The 19,046-nt window shown below is 54.2% G+C and overlaps 1 long non-coding RNA gene and 1 pseudogene across 1 annotated transcript in view; one reads left to right on the forward strand and one right to left on the reverse strand.

Annotated features, from left to right (window-relative positions):
* Positions 1–19,046, reverse strand: part of LOC139603484 (uncharacterized) — an 81,210-nt gene that overhangs the window by 25,224 nt on the left and 36,940 nt on the right. The window lies entirely within an intron of this gene.
* The window catches only part of LOC139603505 (zinc finger protein ZFP2-like), a 32,479-nt pseudogene that overhangs the window by 119 nt on the left and 13,314 nt on the right, over positions 1–19,046 (forward strand).

Raw genomic sequence — 19,046 nt, forward strand, 5'->3', positions numbered from 1 at the left:
GGCTGCAGGGCAACCCTGCTGCCAACCCCGTCCGGCCGGGGATGCACTGGGGGGATCTCCTTCCCCTTCCCTGTGGCATGGAGGCAAATCCCATCCTCTCCTTGTCCTTCCTCCCCCAGAGAAGGAGCTGAGGATGGAGACCAGGGAGGACAAATCCCCATGGCAGAACCTCATGGAAGAGGCCATTTTGAGTGGCTCCACAGTGCAGAATTCCAACAGGGAGGACAAGTCCCAGAGATCCCAGCCCAGGGTGCTCTGAGGAGGAAAGACCCACCCTGAGCCAGGAAGGTGGACAGAGCTTCAGCCAGAGCTCAGAGCTGGTGGTCCATGAGCAGCTTCATGATGGGGAGAAGGCCCACAAGTGCTTGGAGTGTGGGAAGAGCTTCAGGCAGAGCAGCACCCTGATCAGCCACCAGATGATCCACACTGGGGAATGGCCCTACGAGTGTGGGGAGTGTGGGAAGGGCTTCAGCTGCAGCTCTGCCCTCATCACCCACCGGCGCATCCATACTGGGGAGAGGCCCTAGAGTGTCCCCAGTGTCAGAAGAGGTTTCACACCAGCTCCAGTCTCATCAAGCACCAGCAGATTCACACAGATCAGAGACCCTTCCACTTCCCTGACTGTGGGATGGGCTTCAAGCACAACTCCTATCTCATCAGGCACTGGCACATCCACACCAGGGAGAGGCCTACGAGTGTGGGGAATGTGGGATGCGCTTCAGCCAAAACTCTAACCTGATCTCCCACCAGAAGACCCACACCAGGGAACGGCCCTATGAATGTGGGGAGTGTGGGAAGAGCTTTAGGCAGAAGTCTCTCTTGGTCTGCCACCAGAGGATCCACACTGGGGAAAGGCCATACAACTGTGGGGAATGTGGGATGAACTTTAGTCGGAGGCCCCAATTGATCATCCACCAAATGATCCACACAGGGGAGAGGCCCTACCAGTGTCCCCAGTGTGGGAAGAGGTTTCACACCAGCTCCCACCTCCTCCAAGTCCAGCGGATTCACACGGATGAGAGGCCCTTCTGCTGCCCTGAGTGCAGGAGAAGGGCTTCAAGCACAATTCCACCCTCGTCACCCACTGGCGCATCCACACTGGGGAGAGGCCCTACGAGTGTCCCCAGTGTGGGAAGAGCCTCACCAGCAGCTCTCACTTGAGCAGACACCAACGGAGGCACGAGTAAAATAAGCCCTGCACGTGCCCCAACTGCAGGAAGAGCTTCGTGCACTGCTCGAGCTTTATCCCCCACTGGAGAAGCCACATTGGGAAGAGCCCTAGTGATCCATAATCCCTGTGGTCCATGCTGGGAAGACACCTTTCCCTTTTCCAGCCCCTGCCAATGACACGATGTGGGATCCAAAAACAGGAGGGTATGGCCATGGCCCTGTCATTACATTCACTCCCACCTCAGAACATTGCCAGGGGCAGGAAAGGGACTCTCTCTCTCTCTCCCCAGGGAGAAGAGTACCATTACCAGGCAAGGAGAAATTGTGGCCGGAAAGAGACAGTCAGTTGTGTTGTAGTTTTCCCTTTTTCTTATCCCTTCTGTTATCAATATTGTTTCTGCTCCTGTTTGTTCCTTATCTCGTTGCTGTTCCCAATAAATTGTTCTTATCCCAGCCTGGGATCTTTGCCTTTTGTGCTTCCCATGGGAGGCAGGAGGGCAGCGAGGGCAGCGCGGTTTTAGCGGGAGCAGGAAATTGGGGAATCCCATTCCTGAAGCCCGGCCCGTGGAAACCGAGCATCCCAGCTGGTGCCAGCCCTGGTGGCCATGGCAGCAGCCTTGGGAGCAGGTCCCTGGCTGGGGCTGTGGGAACCTCTTCCCTCTGGTGCCCAGGGACAGGAGTGGAGGGAGCGGCTGCAGCTGAGTCGGGGCAGGCTCAGGTTGGATGTCAGGAAAAGGATTTTTCCCAGAGGCTGCTGGGGCCCTGGCCAGGCTCCCCAGGGCAGGGTCCCAGCTCCAGGGCTCTCTGAGCTGCAGCAGCGTTTGGCCAGCGCTGCCAGGCCCAGGCTGGCATTGTTGGGGTGTCCTGTGCAGGGCCAGCAGTTGGACTGGAGGATCCTGATGGGTCCCTCCCAGCTCAGCCAATTCTGTGCTTCTGGGACTCCATGAGCCTGGGGATGGGGCTGCCAATGGTTGCCATGGCAACGGGCTCTGGCTGCAGGCCTGAGCTGGTGTCCATGGCAACCATCCCTGGCATGGGGTCTCCATGGAGCTGCCAAGGGACTGAGAATATCAACAGGGGGCTAGTGATGGTTGCCATGGAAACTGAGCATAGCCACAGAGGGGCCTGGTTATGGTTGCCATGGAAACTGAGCATAGCAACAGAGGGGCTGGGGATGGTTGCCTGCTAAGGATCAGATTTGTCACGGGCCCTCAGAGGGTCTCCATGAAGACTTTCCAAGAGTCTCCAGGCTGTTCCAGAGCTGGAATGTCACGGGCAGAGACAGGGGCTCCATGGACACCTCCCAGGGGTTTCTGGGATGGTAAAGAGCCCTGTGGTCAGAGGTAGTCACAGCCATTCCATGGTGACATCCCAGGGCACCTTGGGCTGCAAAGGCACCGATCTGTCCCAGGCCCTCACGGGGGCTCCATGGTGACATCCCAGGAGTCCCCAGGCTGCCAAAGAGCCGGGATGTCCCAGACACTCACAGGGGTTCCTGTCATGGGCACAGTGGGAGCTTCAGGCAAAAGCTTTGTTTCTTTCTTGGAGAAACTCCTGCTGAGTCATGAGGTGGAGAAATGACACCCAACAGCCAGCATAGAACCCCAAACCCCCTAGATGACCCCATAACTTCTAAAATTCCATTTCAGAAAGGAGCCTGGGAACAGCTGGATCCAATCCCAGCCCCAGATTATGTCAAAGGTACAAGAGATTGGACAGGGGGAATTGAACTTTAATACAATTTGTTCAACAGGATTCATGATGGAATACCAGATAGATTTCTAGAAATACAGCTCAGATTGATTGTGATCATGATTAGACAGAAAGATCTTGATCAGAGTTCTTTCCTCCACTGCATAGGAGCTCTAACAATTAGAATATTCTGCTCTGGGAAGCAATTTTGAAGTCAGCAGGGCCTTGCTGGAGCTGTTGGAGCCCATTGCAGGCAGAGCCTCCTGCTCCAGCAGGAACTGCCTTTCCTGTGCCATCAGCAGGGCAGGTCCCACTGCAGGAAAAGCCCCAGGCCAGCCCCAGCACAGGGAAGGCCTCGGGCACAAGGGCAGAGTGCCGTGCTGGGAGCTGTGCCAGGGAGAGCCTGAGGCACCAAAGGCACCTTGGCAGCAGCAGCTGCTTGCAGGCCATGGCCAGAAGCCTCCCTTGGCAGCCCGGCCTGGTGGCCACCACTGCAGAGCTGCTGCCTCAGGGCTCCTTCCTGGCTGGCCTCTGAAAAGCCACTTGTGCTCCAGGAGCCTGACTGGGAAGCCATTGGCCCCAGCACCTTGGGGACAAGATATCAATGACAAAACTCTTCATGCCAGCAGAGCCAAGGCAGGGGCAGAGGAAAGGGCAGAGCCAGGCCCAGGGGACAGGGCTGCCATGGTGATGGCTGTGAGGTCACTGCCCCTGCAGCAGCCTGGCTGCCCTCAGCAGACATTCTGGCCAGAAGCGTTGTTAGGGCACCCAGCACATCAGAGAACCCACACTACAGGAATTCTGTCCTTGGGGATTAGAGGGTTTCACTGGGTCAGGTTCCACAAAGCTCCTGCTCTTGGACAATTCCTGTGATGGGGCATCCACTTCTCTGGAATAACTCTTGTAGTTTTTTGCCACTCTTATAATTCTAAAATTTTTCCTCTTTCTAACAAATGTAAATCCAACCTCATTCAGTTTATAGATATTGACCCTTGTTTTGTCTCCCTGCAAGATATGGGAGAAAATAACTATGATCACTATTTTTCCATTTTCACAGACCTTGGAGAGGACCCAGAAATCTCCCAAGATGGGGTATGAAGGTCTCATCACAAAACCAGCAGGGAGAGGCTCAGGGCTCTGGGCTCAGTGGTGTGGAGACTGAGGACAGAACAGGAATAGCCTGGGAGGGATGGAAGGGCGGTTTCAGAGAGGCTGGAGTTTATCTTCCTAGTGGGAATGAGCCTGAAGAAGACATAATAGCACCAAGGGCAGCTGGGGAGGCCCAGAGTGGACACCAGGAGAAAGGAATTTCCCTGCCAGGGCAGGGCTGTGGTGCAGCACGTCCCCCAGCAGGAGCCTGGAGCAGCCCAAGGCTTTGTGTGGGCAGGCAGAGGCAGGCAGGAGGCAGAGCTGTCAGCAAAGGAAGGGGCCAGCCAGGTGGGGCAGCCGGGGGATGCCGACAGCCTGCAGGGACAGAGGTGCAGGTTTGCTCAGCACCAGAGACACCTTTGCCTTGCTTGTCCCCACCTGTCATCCTTGCCACCAGTGTTCTGCTTTACCTGGAACCTGGGGATGCTTTCTCAGTCCTGTCCCTCAGAAGGATCTATTTAAAGTATGAGAAACTTTATTGTTTCAGCCTCTTTTGGAGTCCCTGAGAAGTTCTTTGAGCACACTGTGAGGGACCGAGTCTGATGCAAAGAGCACCAAAGCCCCAGAGGGCCATTACAGTCCTGGTGCTGTGTCTGTGCTGCTGAGCTGGGCCGGGCTCCTGGCCCAGAGGCAGCTCCTGGCAAGGGCAGCAGAGCTGCAGAGAGACAGCTCTGGCCAGGAGCAGCTCCTGTGCACAGCCCAGCAGGGCTGGGGCACTGCCAGGGCCCCTCAGGGACACCAGCAGGGCACAGACAGAGCTCCCAGGGGCTCAGCACTGGCAGGGGCTGTGGCATGTCCCAGAGGGGGCTGTGTCACAGCAGCTCCTCTGTGGCTGTGTCATGGAGGCACAGAGCAGCTGTGATGTCAGCAAGGGGCTGTGTGACAGCACAGAGTGGGTTGTGTGAGGGCACAGATTGGGCTATGACATCACAGAGTTTGTTGTGTGAGGTCATTGTGGTGACTGAGCATCATAGAGGGGACTGTGTGACATCACATAGCAGATTGTTACATCAAGGCCTGGCTGTATGACATCATAGAGCTGGCTGTGAAGTCAAAGTGTGTGCTGTGACATTACAGAGTGGCAGTATGACATCACAGAGAGGGTTTTGTGGCATCACTGAGAGGGTTGTGACATCACACATCTGTCTGTGACATCATAGTGTAGGGTGTGAGGCCATAGAGCAGATCCTGCATTCATAGAGGGTGGGCTCTGTGACATGAGGGAGTGGGTTGTGACATCACTGGCTGGCTGTGTAAGATCATAGAGCAGGCTATGACATCACAGAACAAACTGTGACATTGCAGTGTGACTCTTTGACATCAGAGTCTTATGTGACATCACAGAGCAGCTGTGTAACATCACAGCTGACTGTGTGACATCACAGATGGCTGTGTGACATCACAGGGGACTGTGTGACATCATAGGAGGCAATGTGACATCACAGGGGACTGTGTGACATCACAGGGGCTGTGTGAGGTCACTGGGGAGGTCACTCTGCCCCGGCCCCCCTCACAGTTCCCCCCAGAGCAGTCCAACCCTGCTCGTGCACAGCGGGGTCCCCTGTCCCCCCGGGTCCCCCCGCCCCCGGCGCCGCAGCCTCCCCCAGAGGATGTTCCACGAGATCGACCCCAGAGCCTGACACGGGGACGGGGGGCCGGGGCCCTGGGGGTGGCACAGGGGGACAGGGACCCCCCGGCAGCGTCCCCGTGTCCCCCAGGGCCAGAGCCTGGGCCAGGGCTCCTTCACCCTGCTACCAACGAGGCCTTGAGAGCGCTGAAAAAATCCCCAGCAAGGGAGCAGCAAAAACCAGATTTAATATTAAGGGACAGCAGCACAAAGTTCCTTGGCAAGAGTCACTCTGCTCCTGACTGGACACTTCAGGCACAACAAGAAAACAAAGCAACAACAAAACCAAACATAATCCAGGCAATCAAACCAGAAATGAACCAAGAGCTGTCCCTGTGTGTGTATGAGACACAAGGACAGTGAGGGTAAAAGGAATATGGCCCAAAAGCTTAACAGAGCCCAAACTTAATAGGACTTAACATAACCTAAACTGATACCTTCAACTTCACAATTTAGCAAAAGAACAGCACTTAACAGTATTTAACCTAACTTTTAACTGATGACTTTGCAATTTAACAGAGGAATAACATTTAACTGTATTTAACTCTGCTTATAACTTATATTAAATAACTTAGCAAAAGAACAACTCTTAGCAGCATTTAACTTCCCTTAGACCTCATGACTTATCCTCACTTACAGGCCTGACTGGCTTAGCTATCCAAGGCTCTCAAACCCCTCAGAGAGCAGCATTTCTGCCACATTTCCCCAGCACAGGCACTCCTGTGTGCACACAGACACAAAGAGTCAGTGCAAGGCACCTGGGAGCAATTCCCCTGAGGCCAGGAAATGCTCCCTGTGGATCCTTTGGCATCTCCCCAGCGGGTGAAGGGTTGAGCCTGGAGGAGTGGGGGGATCGGCCCAGGCTCCGTCGTTGTTGGGGATCCCCGAGTGCAGCAAACGGGAGAGTTCCCGGCTGGGAGAGGCCCCACTCAGAGGGAGTCGCTGGCCCAGGAGAGCTCCAAGGGCTCCTTTTGGAGCGCTGTTTGCAGGGCCCCAAGAGAGGGGCTTCAGTCCCAGCAATGGTTCATCCTGGCCGCACTTGGCATCCATAGCTTTCTTTGGCAGTGTGAGAACAGGGATGTTGTGCCTCTGAGGGAACAAAACCAGTTCCCAGGGCTGCTCCTACAGAAAGCAGGAGCTGGTTGGGCAGCAGCAGTGCCTGGAGCAGACAGTGTTTGTGATGAGCTGCAGAGGAGCTGAGCCCAGGGGCTGTTGGCCAAGGCCGAGCCCCAAGGAGCATTTCTCAGCTGGCAGGGTGGCCTGAGAAGGGGAGGGGGGAATGCAGCAGCACAGGGCCCATGGAACCAAGGCACCATTGGTACACTGTGGGGCCCTGTGAGACCAAGGGACCATTGTGACACTGTGGGGCCTGATGGAATCATGGAGAGCACTGTGACATTGCTGGGCCTCATGGAACCAAGGGGACCATGCTGATGCTGTGTGGCTCCATGGAATGCAGGGATCATTGAGACACTGAGAGGCCGCATCAAACCAAGGGTCCATTGTGACACAATGGGGCCTCACTCATGGAGCCAAAGGTCCAGTGTGACATTGTGGGGTCTCATGTCATCAGTGGACCACTGTGATACTGTGGAGCCAAAGGAGACCATTGTGACACTGCAGGGCTGCATGGAACCAAAGCTCCAGGGTGACACAGAGGGGCCTCCTGTCATCAATGGTTCATTGTGACACTGTGGAGCCAAACGAGACCATTGTGACACTGCAAACCCCCAGGGTCCAAAGGTTCATTATGACACTGCAGGGCTCCATGGAATCAAGGCACCATTGTGACACTTGAGGGTGCCATAAAACCAAGGGTGCACACAACAGGTCTGGCTGGTGTGGCCTCCCATGGACGGCCTGACTGGTCCAACTGACCCTGGCTGGTTGAAGGTCTCCTCTCATCTGCTGCTGAAACACTGGGGCTCTGTGCTTTCCTTCCTATGGAAAAGAACTGTCCTTCTCCTCCAGGCATCCATGGCCAGAATTGGGATTTCACCTCCAAATGTCCGTATACACAGGGATTGTTCCAATAGGAATATTGCCAGGACAAGTCTGTCTTGCAGTGATTTCTCAAGGGTCACTTCCAATCTGTCCCCAAAACACGGGACAAAGCTCCGTGCTTTCCTTCCTATAGGAAGGAGCTGTCCTGCTTCTCCAGGTGCCCATGGCTGAGATTGGCTTTCCACCTCCAAAATTCCCATAATCCAAAGACTGCTCCCAGACAAAATCTGCCATTCCTGACAAATCTGGCTGGCCTTGGCCTAATGAGTCTCTCACCTGCCTTTCAAACATTCGGCTCTGTGCTTTCCTTCCTATGGAAAAGAACTGTTCTTCTCAGCCAGGTGCCAATGGCCAGAATTGGGATTTCACCTCCAACATTCCCTATTGTGACAGACTGGAGGAGATTGTTGGCTCAAAACATTTTGTGTGTGGGGGAGAGGAGGGGGCAGGTCCAGCCCTGCCCTGCCCTGGAACCCCAATCCCCCCAGAGCCTCTATCCCAGCCCAGCAGTGGCTGCCAGTCCCTGGCACAGCACAGGCAATGCTCCACAGCCACCTCTGCAGCCCCAGCCCAGCTCCTGAGGGACCAAATGAGCCCAAGCCCCACCTGGGGGAAGGGCCCAGCAAGACCAAGGGGTATTGAAGGCTGACCACAAGGCAAGCACAAATATTTACCATACTACTCTTGGAATTTCGATCTCAACAGTGCTGGAATCCAGGGCTTGGTAGCTGTGTGTGTGCTTCTCTGTATCTCTTGTTTCTTTCTCTCTTTCTGTGTCTTCTTCTCCTTCATCTAATTCTCTCTTCTTGCCAATTTTGAGTAACTTAAAATTGAACCGGCTTAGAGTTGGTGAAGTTGAATGGTCCAAGTTAATGCTTTGAGAAGTGTTTTTTGTTGATTGAATGTCATATTAAACCTTTTGCCAAAGTTTCTGTGATTTTCTAAAGTTGCCAGGAAAGGCTCTTTTGTTGTTTTGTTGGTATTTCCCCAGTGAGTCCAACTCAGAGGACACAAACAATTGTAATTCCTTTTAAATGTCTCCTTGAAAGAGCTGTTTGGGGGATGGGGTCAGGGCTTGTGTGTCCAGATTTGCTCTTTGCACACACGAGTCACAGGCTGAAGTCAGGAGCTGCCTCCATGCCCAGAGGGAGGAAAAGAGAGAAAGGGGATGAAGAGCTCTCCTGTGCAGAGCCAAGGTCCAAGTGCAGCCCCTGCAGTAGGAACCACAACTCATCAGGTTTGTGTCCTTTGGGCTCAGGGCCTGGTGACACTCAGAGGCACAGAAATGTTTCTTGCCAACAAACACAAGTTGAACATTTGAACAGTTTAATAACCATCACAGCTCTTCCCTCAGCTCTCTGGGATGTCCCAGCAGTTTCTGACATGTCCACCATCCCCAAGGGATTTCTTCCAGGCACAGTTTCAGACAGAGACATAAGCAAAGGTAATTCTGTGATACATATAAACACAATTAGGATATTTATATGTAATGTGGAGTTGTATATGTAATATGTCAAGTTCAAATATATACCACTAATGTGGTATATATTTGAACTTCAGAAAGATTGGCAACTAGCTGAAGTTCAAAGCATGAAACCAGTCATTTGATAGGCACTTGAATAACCAGAGAGCATCTGGATGAGAAAATCTGGGAGTTATGGAAAGGACATAGATCCAGTTGCTCTAAATTAAGAGAAGTTCTTAGACATGGACATTTCAACAGGAGAGCTGGAAACACCTGAAGGAAGTGGGTTCATTAAATATTAGAGTGAATGTCAGTGGCAAAGGTAGAGGGGAAGATGAGTATTTCTTCTCCTGCCATCAGTAGAAGAATCCAGTAGATTCAGAAAATTCCTGTTCCAGCTTGGAAAAGTTTGCTGTTTCTCAAAAGTACTCAAGTGACCAGATAAAAAAGATTTGCTTGTATATTATACAACTAACAAGTATTGAAACTTGTGCCCCTTTCCAGGAAGACATTAGCTGTGTGCCCATGAACAGGCAGTGCCACTTGTGCCCTGAGGTGCCCAGCTGGGATTGGATCTCTCCCAGAGCACCTGAGGGAGAGCAGAGCACCTTGCAAGCTGCAGGTCCCTGACGGCCCCGCAGGGCTCCTGTCCCATCAACATCTGCTCTGCTCCAGTCTGAAACAGGGCCCAGCATGGTGCTGGGATCATCAGAGAGCTGAGGTGTGTGCTGGAATTCAATGGCCTCCCCATCCCGCAGCAGCCCTGCATTTCCCTGCTGCAGCCTTGGTCTCCAGCACAGCCATGGAGGCTCTTTGGGCTCTGGAGTGTTGCTGCAGCCCCCAAGGGCAGCTGAGCTCTGCCTTTGGCACAGTCAGGCCTGGCCAGCGCAGGCCATGCTCAGCAATTGCTTGTGTGTGCCTGGCCTTGCTGTCAGCCCCGGCAGCGGCTGCGTGGCCCCTTTGTGGCCCTGTGCTGGCCCAGCCATGGTGGCCCAGCCCCTGTGCAGGCCCAGCCCAGGCCAGGAGCATTGCAGCTGGGAACGGCCCCTGTGCCGTGGTGCCTACAGCAGCCTTGGGGCTCTGTGCCCCATGGCCTCCCTGCTGGGCAGCCTCTGCCAGCTCCTGCAGAGCCCCTGGCACCTGTGGGGCTGCACAGACAGCCCTGCCCCGGGCTCTGCCGGCCTCTGGGCCAGCAGAGAGGCAGCCAGGGCTGGCCATGGCCGGGAACAGGCCCTGAGCCCCGCAGGAGGATGGAGCTGGGCCACAGCCAAACTCAGCCCAGGCCAAAGCTGGGCTCAGCAGCCAGGGCTGCCAACGCATGGGCACAGAGGCTGGTGCTGACAAATGTCCTGGGCCCCCTCCCTGCTCTGTCCGTGCCACCAAGGGCACAGAGCAGCCTCCTCTCTGGGCCACTTGCCTGTTTGCAATGCCTTGCACAGGCGCTGGCCCTGCCCCACAAGGCCTGGCCTGAGTCCTGCCCCTGCACACTCAGCCAGGCTGAGATGGACACTGATGGTTTCTGGGCCAGGCTCTCTGAGCCCTGCCCAGCTCCCTGCAAGCTCTGCCAGCTGCCCTGAGCTCTGGGCAGCACCAAGGACCTCTCTGAGCCCAGCCCAGCCCAGCCGGCTCTGGCCCCACAGCTCTGCTCAGGCCAGGCTGCTCTGGGCACTGGCCCCACGGCCTCAGCCCCAGCCATGGGCGAAGGTGCTTGGCCAAGGCCAAAGGAGGCTCCCTGGCTGCCCTGCTCCCCTTGGCCTGAGGTGCTGAGAGCTCTGCAGCCCCTGCTGCCATCCCATCTGCCCAGGGCAGCACAAGAGCACCGGCCTTGGGGCCCTCAAGAGCTGCTCCTGCTCCAGGCCCAGGGCCCATGCCAAAGCTGGGCCAGCCACAAAGCTGTGCCCATTTCTGTTCCTTGCTGCTCTCATGGGCATGGATCCTCAGCCATTTGGAGGTTGCTAATGAATTTTATTACTCCAGAGGCTTCTTTCTTGAGCTCTTCAGTTAAGGAATTCAGTGAAAAAGGCTGATAAACATTTGTTTAAAACACCTGAATAAGAACATCCCTGAGGAATAATTGAAGTTTTCAATTCTTCTGTGGTTAATTACACAAATTTCAGAATAGTTTTCAATGTGAATCTGGTGTATTGAAATAAAAAGGGGAGAGAACTGTTTTATCCAGTATTCTTTTCCTGTTTATAGTTTGGTATAATCAATGTCCAAATGATATTGACTCCCAGCACATTCTAATGCTGTGTGAAGAGATATAAAAATCAAGACCCTTCATGGCTGACAATCAATAACACTTTGTCCCCACCCCCTCCCAACCATTTCCCTCATCCAGCCCCTGGAACTCCTATGGATCAGGAATGGTGTGGCCAGCAGGAGCAGGGCTGTGATTCTTCCCCTGTGCTCAGCACTGCTTGGGCAGCACCTCAAGTGCTGTGTCCAGTTCTGGGCCCCCAATTTAGGAAGGACACGGAGGGACTGGAGCGTGTCCAGAGAAGGGCAACAAGGCTGGGGAGGGGTCTGGAACACAAGTCCTGTGAGGAGCAGCTGAGGGAGCTGGGTTTGTTTATCCTGGAGAAGAGGAGGCTCAGGGGAGACCTCATCACTCCCTACAACTCCCTGACAGGAGGGTGCAGCTAGGTGGGGGTTGGATCTTTTCCCAGGGAACAGGGACAGGACAAGGGGACACAACCTTTAGCTGCACCAGGGGAAGTTTAGGCTGGACATTAGGAAATATTCTCCACACAGAGGGTGATTGGGCATTGGAATGGGCTGCCCAGGGAGGTGGGTGAGTCACCGTCCCTGGAAGTGTTTAAGGAAAGACTGGATGTGGCACTGAGTGCCATGGTCTGGGTGACAAGGTGGTGTTGGGTCCCAGGTTGGGCTGGATGCTCTCCAAGGTCTTTTCCAGCCTGGTTGATTCTCTGATGATTGTAACACTGCAGGGCCTGGGGAAGCAAGGGGCCATTGTGACACTGTGGGGCCTGGTGGCACTAAGAGGACCATGATGACACTGTGTACGACAGAGCCAAGGGGCCACTGTGACACTTGTGTCACCAGGACTCCATTGTGACACTGCAGAACCAAGCAATCCATGGTGGCACTCTGAGGCCTCATGGAGCCACAGAGGCCCTGTGAGCCAATGGCCATTGTGACACTGCAGGGCCTTGTGGAACCATGCAGAGCATTGTGACAGAGCAGGACCTGGTGTCGTGATGGGGCCATTGTGACACTGCAGGGCCCCGTGGAACCAAGGGGCCAGGGCTGCTCCTCAGGGACTCCTGGAATGAAAGAAACATGTTTGACACTGTGATGGCCCTTGGGACCAAGAGGCCATTGTGACACTGTGGAACCAAGGAGAGCATTGCTGCACTGCCAGACTTCATGGAACCAAGGATCCATTGTGACACTGCGGGGCCCAAGGATACAAGGGACTTTCTGACACCAAGGTTTCCCATGGAACCAAAGGGACATTGTGACACTGGGAGGCCCCATGGAGTCATGGAGACCATTGAAACACTCAGGGGCCTCATGGAACCATGGTGACACCAAGTTGTCTAGGAGTGTGGTTCTTCTGGAGGGTAGGAGGGCTCTGCACAGGGCCCTGGACAAGCTGGATCCAGGGCCCAAATCCAGCAAGGAGAGGTTTAACAAGTCCCAGTGCTGGGTCCTGCACTTTGGCCACAACAACCCCTGAAGCACTACAGGCTGGGGACAGAGTGGCTGGAGAGCAGCCAGGCAGAAAGGGACCTGCAGGGACTGATGGACAGCAGGCTGGACATGAGGCAGCAGTGTGCCCAGGTGGGCAAGAAGGCCAATGGCTCCTGGCCTGGATCAGGAATGGTGTGGCCAGCAGGAGCAGGGAAGAGATGGGCTGTTTGCAGGGGAGGGAACAGGGATGGGCAAGAGGAAGAGATTTGTAGCGGGAAGAGTAAAGAAAGCAAAGGTGAAGCCAAGGGAATGGTCACAGCAGTTTGGGGGTGGCTGCCAGGCAGCCCTGGCTCTGAGCAACAGCGTCTGCAGTGGGACAGGAAACTCCCAGCTGATGGGAACAAACTTTCTGGCTGAGTGCAGAGGCCAGGACAAAGCTGAGTGGTTTCCCTGGTGTCCCGCAGGCCTTGCTGGCCCCAGGGGCTGATGGCATTTGTGCTCCCTCAGGTTCATGTCCCCACAGCAACAGCATGGGGGTGCTGCCCCTGCTGTGTGCAATGCAAACAGGGGCTGCTGAGGCAGTGCTGCCGTGCCTGTGCCTGCAAGGATGGGGCACCTGTGTGAGCTGGGGGAGAGGCCAGGGCTGCAGAGGGGGGATGTTGTTGGCAGCTGCATGAGGACGCTCTGGGACGCTGCCCTGGGCTGTGCAGCGCACTGGGGATGGATCAGCCCCTGCTCTGCTGCTCCTTCCCATCTGCCCCAGGGCCCTTGCAGAGCCCCAGCCATGCTGTTTGCCCCCATCCAGCCCACGGCCAGCCTGGGGCTGCTCACCGGGGTTTCTGTGCTGAGCATTGGCCTGGCCGTGTTCTTGAGAGAGCCTGGGCAAGGAGCCTGGAGCCCCCAGGGCCTGGCCTGAGGCGTCAGCGCTGCCCCAGCAGTGCCCATGGCCTGTCCCTGCTGCACTGCCACCCCCAGGGCTGTGCCCGGCCCCGAGAGCACTCAGGCCCTGCAGCAACACCAGGGCCACCAGGGCAGCGGGGCAGGGCCATGGCAGCAGCACTGGCAACACCAAGTGCTGCTGCTGCTGCTGCTGGGCACAGCTGCTGGGCCAGCACTGATCTGCCCCAGCTCTGCACACAGACATTGCTGCTGCAGCTCCAGAGAAGGCAACAAAAGGGCATCTCTGCAGAAAACTCTGCTGGGAGATCCTTTAGCTCATTTAAATACACCAAGAGCACAGCCCCTTATTGACACAGTCTGTGAACGCAGGGAAGGTGGAGAGAATCAAAATGCAAAATGGCACAAACAATAACCTTTCTTCGTGAACAATATGAAAAAGCTACAACAAAGGGGAAATAACTCATAATCAATCCAATAAAAATATAAAGGAGAATTTTATTACAAGTGATTTGCAGAAATTGGCCAGCAGTTTAATACTTCCTAAATCATCCAGTCATCAGTCTCCACACTGCAGCCTTGAGCTCCTGGTTCCTCAGGCTGTAGATGAGGGGGTTCAGGGCTGGAGGCATCACTGAGTAAAGAACTGACAGGGCCAGATCCAGGAATGGACTGGAGATGGAGGGGGGCTTCAGGTTAGCATAGGTGCCGGTGCTGAGGAACAGAGAGAGCACGGCCAGGTGAGGGAGGCAGGTGGAAAAGGCTTTGTGCCGTCCCTGCTCAGAGGGGATCCTCAGCACAGCCCTGAAGATCTGCACATAGGAGAAAACAATGAACACAAAACAACCAAAAAACAGAAAAACACTACCCAGAAGAGGAACAATTTCCCTAATGTAGTAATTTGAGCAGGAGAGCTTGAGGATCTGTGGGATTTCACAGAAGAACTGGGCCAGGGCATTGCCATGGCACAGGGGCAGGGAAAATGTATTGGCTGTGTGCAGCAGTGAATAGAGAAAGGCACTGGCCCAGGCAGCTGCTGCCATGTGGGCACAAGCTCTGCTGCCCAGGAGGGTCCCGTAGTGCAGGGGTTTGCAGATGGACAAGTAGCGGTCGTAGCACATGATGGTCAGGAGGAAATACTCTGCTGAGAGGAAGAACACAAAGAAAAAGAGCTGAGCAGCACATCCAGTGTAGGAGATGTTCCTGGTGTCCCAGAGGGAATTGTGCATGGCTTTGGGCACAGTGGTGCAGATGGAGCCCAGGTCGCTGAGGGCCAGGTTGAGCAGGAAGAAGAACATGGGCGTGTGCAGGTGGTGGCCGCAGGCTACGGCGCTGATGATGAGGCCGTTGCCCAGGAGGGCAGCCAGGGAGATGCCCAGCAAGAGGCAGAAGTGCAGGAGCTGCAGCTGCCGCGTGTCTGCCAATGCCAGCAGGAGGAAGTGCCTGATGGAGCTGCTGTTGGACATTTGCTGGGGCTGCACATGGGCACCTGTTCATGGAGAAAAGGACAGTGAAGATTTGGAAGAGATACTGGTAACCAAAATCAAAGCCTTTTCCCATACACCCTCCCCTGGAACTCACATAGACACACTTCTGTGTTCAAGAGTTCTGGTGTTTTCTTTATAAGCTCCCCCATACCTCTGCTGGTATTCTTGGATATCAGAAACACTCAGGATTTCCACTGCCCTCAGGGAAAACAGAGCACGTTCTGAGAGGCAAAGTGATGAGCAGAGAGTGAGGGAAGATAATCTGTCATTCTGACCTGTTCAGAATTTCTCTGGGTTTAAACTGTCTAAGTTGCATGGTGATCACCCTACCATGTTTCCCTTTAAAATTCCCCAGGTACTGCTTAGAGGTGATGGATCCACCACAGCCCAGCTCCACATTTGTAGCCAAGGACTCACGTTGCTCATTTCACCAACCCAGCAGCATTTTCAGTGTCACAACACCTCTGCCTTTCCCCATCAAACTTATAAACCAGAGCGTCATTTGGACAAGTTTGCACCCTGGATTGAAGCTCCCAGCTTGGACTGAAATCTCAGGGAGACTTCCAAGTGTCCTTCTGCTGGCATTGGCTGAAGGGAGATGCAGCTCCTTCCCTGGCTGCACTGACAGCATTGCCCAGAGCCGGGCCCTGGGGACAGCGTCACCCTGAGCCAGCTGTGCCCCTGCCAGAGCCCCCAGGGCCGGGCAGCTGCTCCCAGCCCTGTGCTCTGCAGAGGGAACTGGGCCCGGGGCTGCAGAGCTGCCCCATGGCTCTGCTGCAGCTCTGCCTGCACAAGAGGGGCTGCACGCCTTGGAGCCCCGGCCCTGAGGGCAGAGGCTTGGCTGGGGCACAGGAGGGAGAGGGCTTATTCAGAGGGAGGGGCTGCACTGGAGGGGCTCCTGTGGACATCTCTAAACTCTCCCTGCCACAGCATTGCTGGGCTTTGTTTTCTCTCATTGCCTGATCTCTCTGCTTCCTGCAGATTTCCCTCCTGCAGGTGTTTCCCTGTGCCCGATCTCTCCCTGCCAGCACCCACAGACCCCAAATCTCTGTGCACTCTCCTTGGCCCCACAGAACCCTGCCTGTTTGCAGGGCACTGGCTGGGGGCAGGTTCTGTTTGCAGCTTGGAGAAAGGACAGCTCAGACTGAGCCTGATGGCTCCAGCAAAGGTGATGCTGCTGCAGTCCATGGCAGAGGGGCTGAGAGCACCTTAAGGATCTCCTGTGAGGCTACTGAGCACTAAAAGTAACAGTTTGGATGTGTCAAGCTCTTGTCAGCATTCATAATTAATAATTCCTAATCAACCTTTAATATTTATCCCCCCCTACCTGCCATGCTCCAATAGTAGGAAACTGAAGACAAAGTCTTAGGAATATCCTTTTTTCTTTTAAAATCCTTGTCTTGGAAATATTCTATGACTGATCAGAACCCCTCAGCATGTCAGAGCTTCATGAGCATTTTATGTCCCCTGCACCAGAAATACCCAGAGTTGTACTCACAGGGTCTGTAATCATTGGGATGTTGCAGCTTGAGGAGATGGCTCCAGGAGCTGCAGCTGCACTGTCCTGCAGCCAGAGGTTCCTGTGCCAAGGGCTGGCAGTGATTGTGCCCCAGGCACTTCTCAGCCCCTTCCCAGCCCTGACTGATTGAAGCTCTCTGTGCCTCTGTGCTGTGCCCGCGCTGGCTGCAGGCAGTGCCCCAGCCCTGCTGGGCTGGCAGAAGAGCTGCTCATCAAGAGAAATGTGCTTTTGAAGCTCTTCTTGGTGACCAGGAGCTGCCTCTGGGCCAGGAGCCCAGCCCAGCTCAGCAGCACAGACACAGCACAAGGACTTTAATCAGCCTCTGGGCCTTTGTGCTCAGGCCCTGAACATCAGTCCCTGAGAGGGAGCTGAAGAAACCTCTCCAGAACTCCAAGGCAGAATCCAGTTCCAAAGTTTCTTGGACTTTTAATGGGTCCCAGAGAGGGACAGGACTGAGCAAGTGTCCCCAGGCCCCAGGCAGAGCAGAGAACTGCAGGCAGTGATGACAGGTGGGGACAAAGAGAAGCCAAGTCTTGGTGCCCTGGGGCACAGCAGGGTCTGTTCCACCATGGGCTGGGAGGAGACACCTTGTCCTGAGGCCCTGGGGCCTCCTGGCACAGCCCCAGCCAGGCTGGGCACTGTCAGCCCCTTGTGCTGCCCTCAGCATCCCCCCCTAGCCCACATCCCAGTGGCCTCAAGGATCTGCTGCAAGGAGTCCCTGGGGAGCCTTGCTCAGCAATGGCCCTGGGGGCTCCTTCATGCTCCCTGCAGGGACTGCAGGTTTTTCAAAGGACTTTGGGTTTGGCTTTTGCCTTGCAGTCTCTGAGAGGTTTGTGCAATCATGGCCTCCAATTATCTGCTGTAAATAGTCCCTGGAGAGGCTTTGTCAGTAACAACACTCAGTGGGGCTCATTAATGCTTCAAGGTACTTCAGTTATTTGAAGGTACTTGGTGTTTCCCTTTTGATGCAGACTCTGTGAGAGGTTTGTGCAATCATGGCCCCAATTATCTGCTTTAATGAGTCCCTGGAGAGCTTTGTACTGACACTCAGTGGGGCTCATTAATACTTTGAGATACTCAAGGTTTTTCAGGTACTTTATGGATTTAAGAATACTTTTAGATACTTCTAAGGATTTTCCTTCCCACACTGAGTCTCTGAGAGTTTTTTGTGCCATCCTGGCCTCCAATTCTCTCCTCCAAGGAGTCCATGAGGATCCTGTGTTGGGTATCTTCCCCCTTTCTGTGTTACAACAAAGATGGAATTGAAGGAATTTTGTAAGACCTTCTAAAAACATTCAAACAAACATGAGAAAATTAACAACACAATAACAACCACTAAGAGAATTAATAGTCCATTTTTTACTAGACATCATCCATCCCTTTTAGTCCCTTAGATTGGAAGAGTTTATTGAACCAGTCTTTGTTTTCCACTTGAAGCTTCTTGAGCCCTTCCTTCAGTACCTGAATACTCTTGTGGATTGACTGGCTGTGGCTGGAGAGGTTCATGCAGCACATACCCTCAGAGTCTACACAGCCATGCCCCTGTGCCCAGAGTAAAAACTCTATCGCTGTTCTGCAAGGTGGCGTGTCTGATGGTCTCTGTGTCTGAGAGCAGCCACTCAATGTGAGGGAGGCAGCATTGGTTTGCTTACTTAACAGGCACCCAGGATGGTCTGATTATCCTAAAGCTTTAGCTGCAGCCACCCAAGGTAGTAAGATGGAGGCTGCCATTCTTTTGTTTTGACTCCAATAGATGACATTATTTTTGCAATCAGATTCAAAGTAGTGTGTAGATCTTTTTGCTCTGTTTCTCTGGCCATTAATCATTTTTGTGTTGGGTGCCAGCAAGGTAAGCCTCCCCAAGCTACACGGTCTGCCTTTGATGTCTGAAGGGACACCAGGCCATGCTCTATCCTTGCAAATAAGAAACACACCCTGCAGCAAGTTGAGTGGGTAGCTGCTGGACCAAGAAATTATGGAAGAGGTGTAATTACACCATCAGGTCTGGTTTTTGTAAGTGGGATGGTATGAGGAGATGTCTCTCCTGATAGTTCCTTTTTTTCTTGTAATTTTGTGTCTTTCTCCCTCTTCCCATCTCAGACGGTAATAAAACCTTACACAAAAGTCCATTTTTACAGAGCTGAGAATTTCTACCCCCTGAGTTCAAGTGGTGCATGCAGCAGCTTCTGGGTCCAGTAGTCCCAAGCATCGACAGGGTTGCACTTCTATTTGCCGTCAGGATTGTCCCCTGGCATACTGCAAATGGCACCCTCAGGTATTGGCCAGAGATCTGTAGGCAACCCCAGTAGGCAGGTGGAGAAGGGGTCGTCAGGGCTAGCGACAGACAGGCACAGGGTGTCTTGTTTCATGGCTTTAGCT

The sequence above is a fragment of the Agelaius tricolor genome, unplaced genomic scaffold, assembly GCF_023055355.1.
Source record: "Agelaius tricolor isolate 1412-34295 unplaced genomic scaffold, bAgeTri1.0.p SCAF_39, whole genome shotgun sequence".
Lineage (NCBI taxonomy): Eukaryota > Metazoa > Chordata > Aves > Passeriformes > Icteridae > Agelaius > Agelaius tricolor.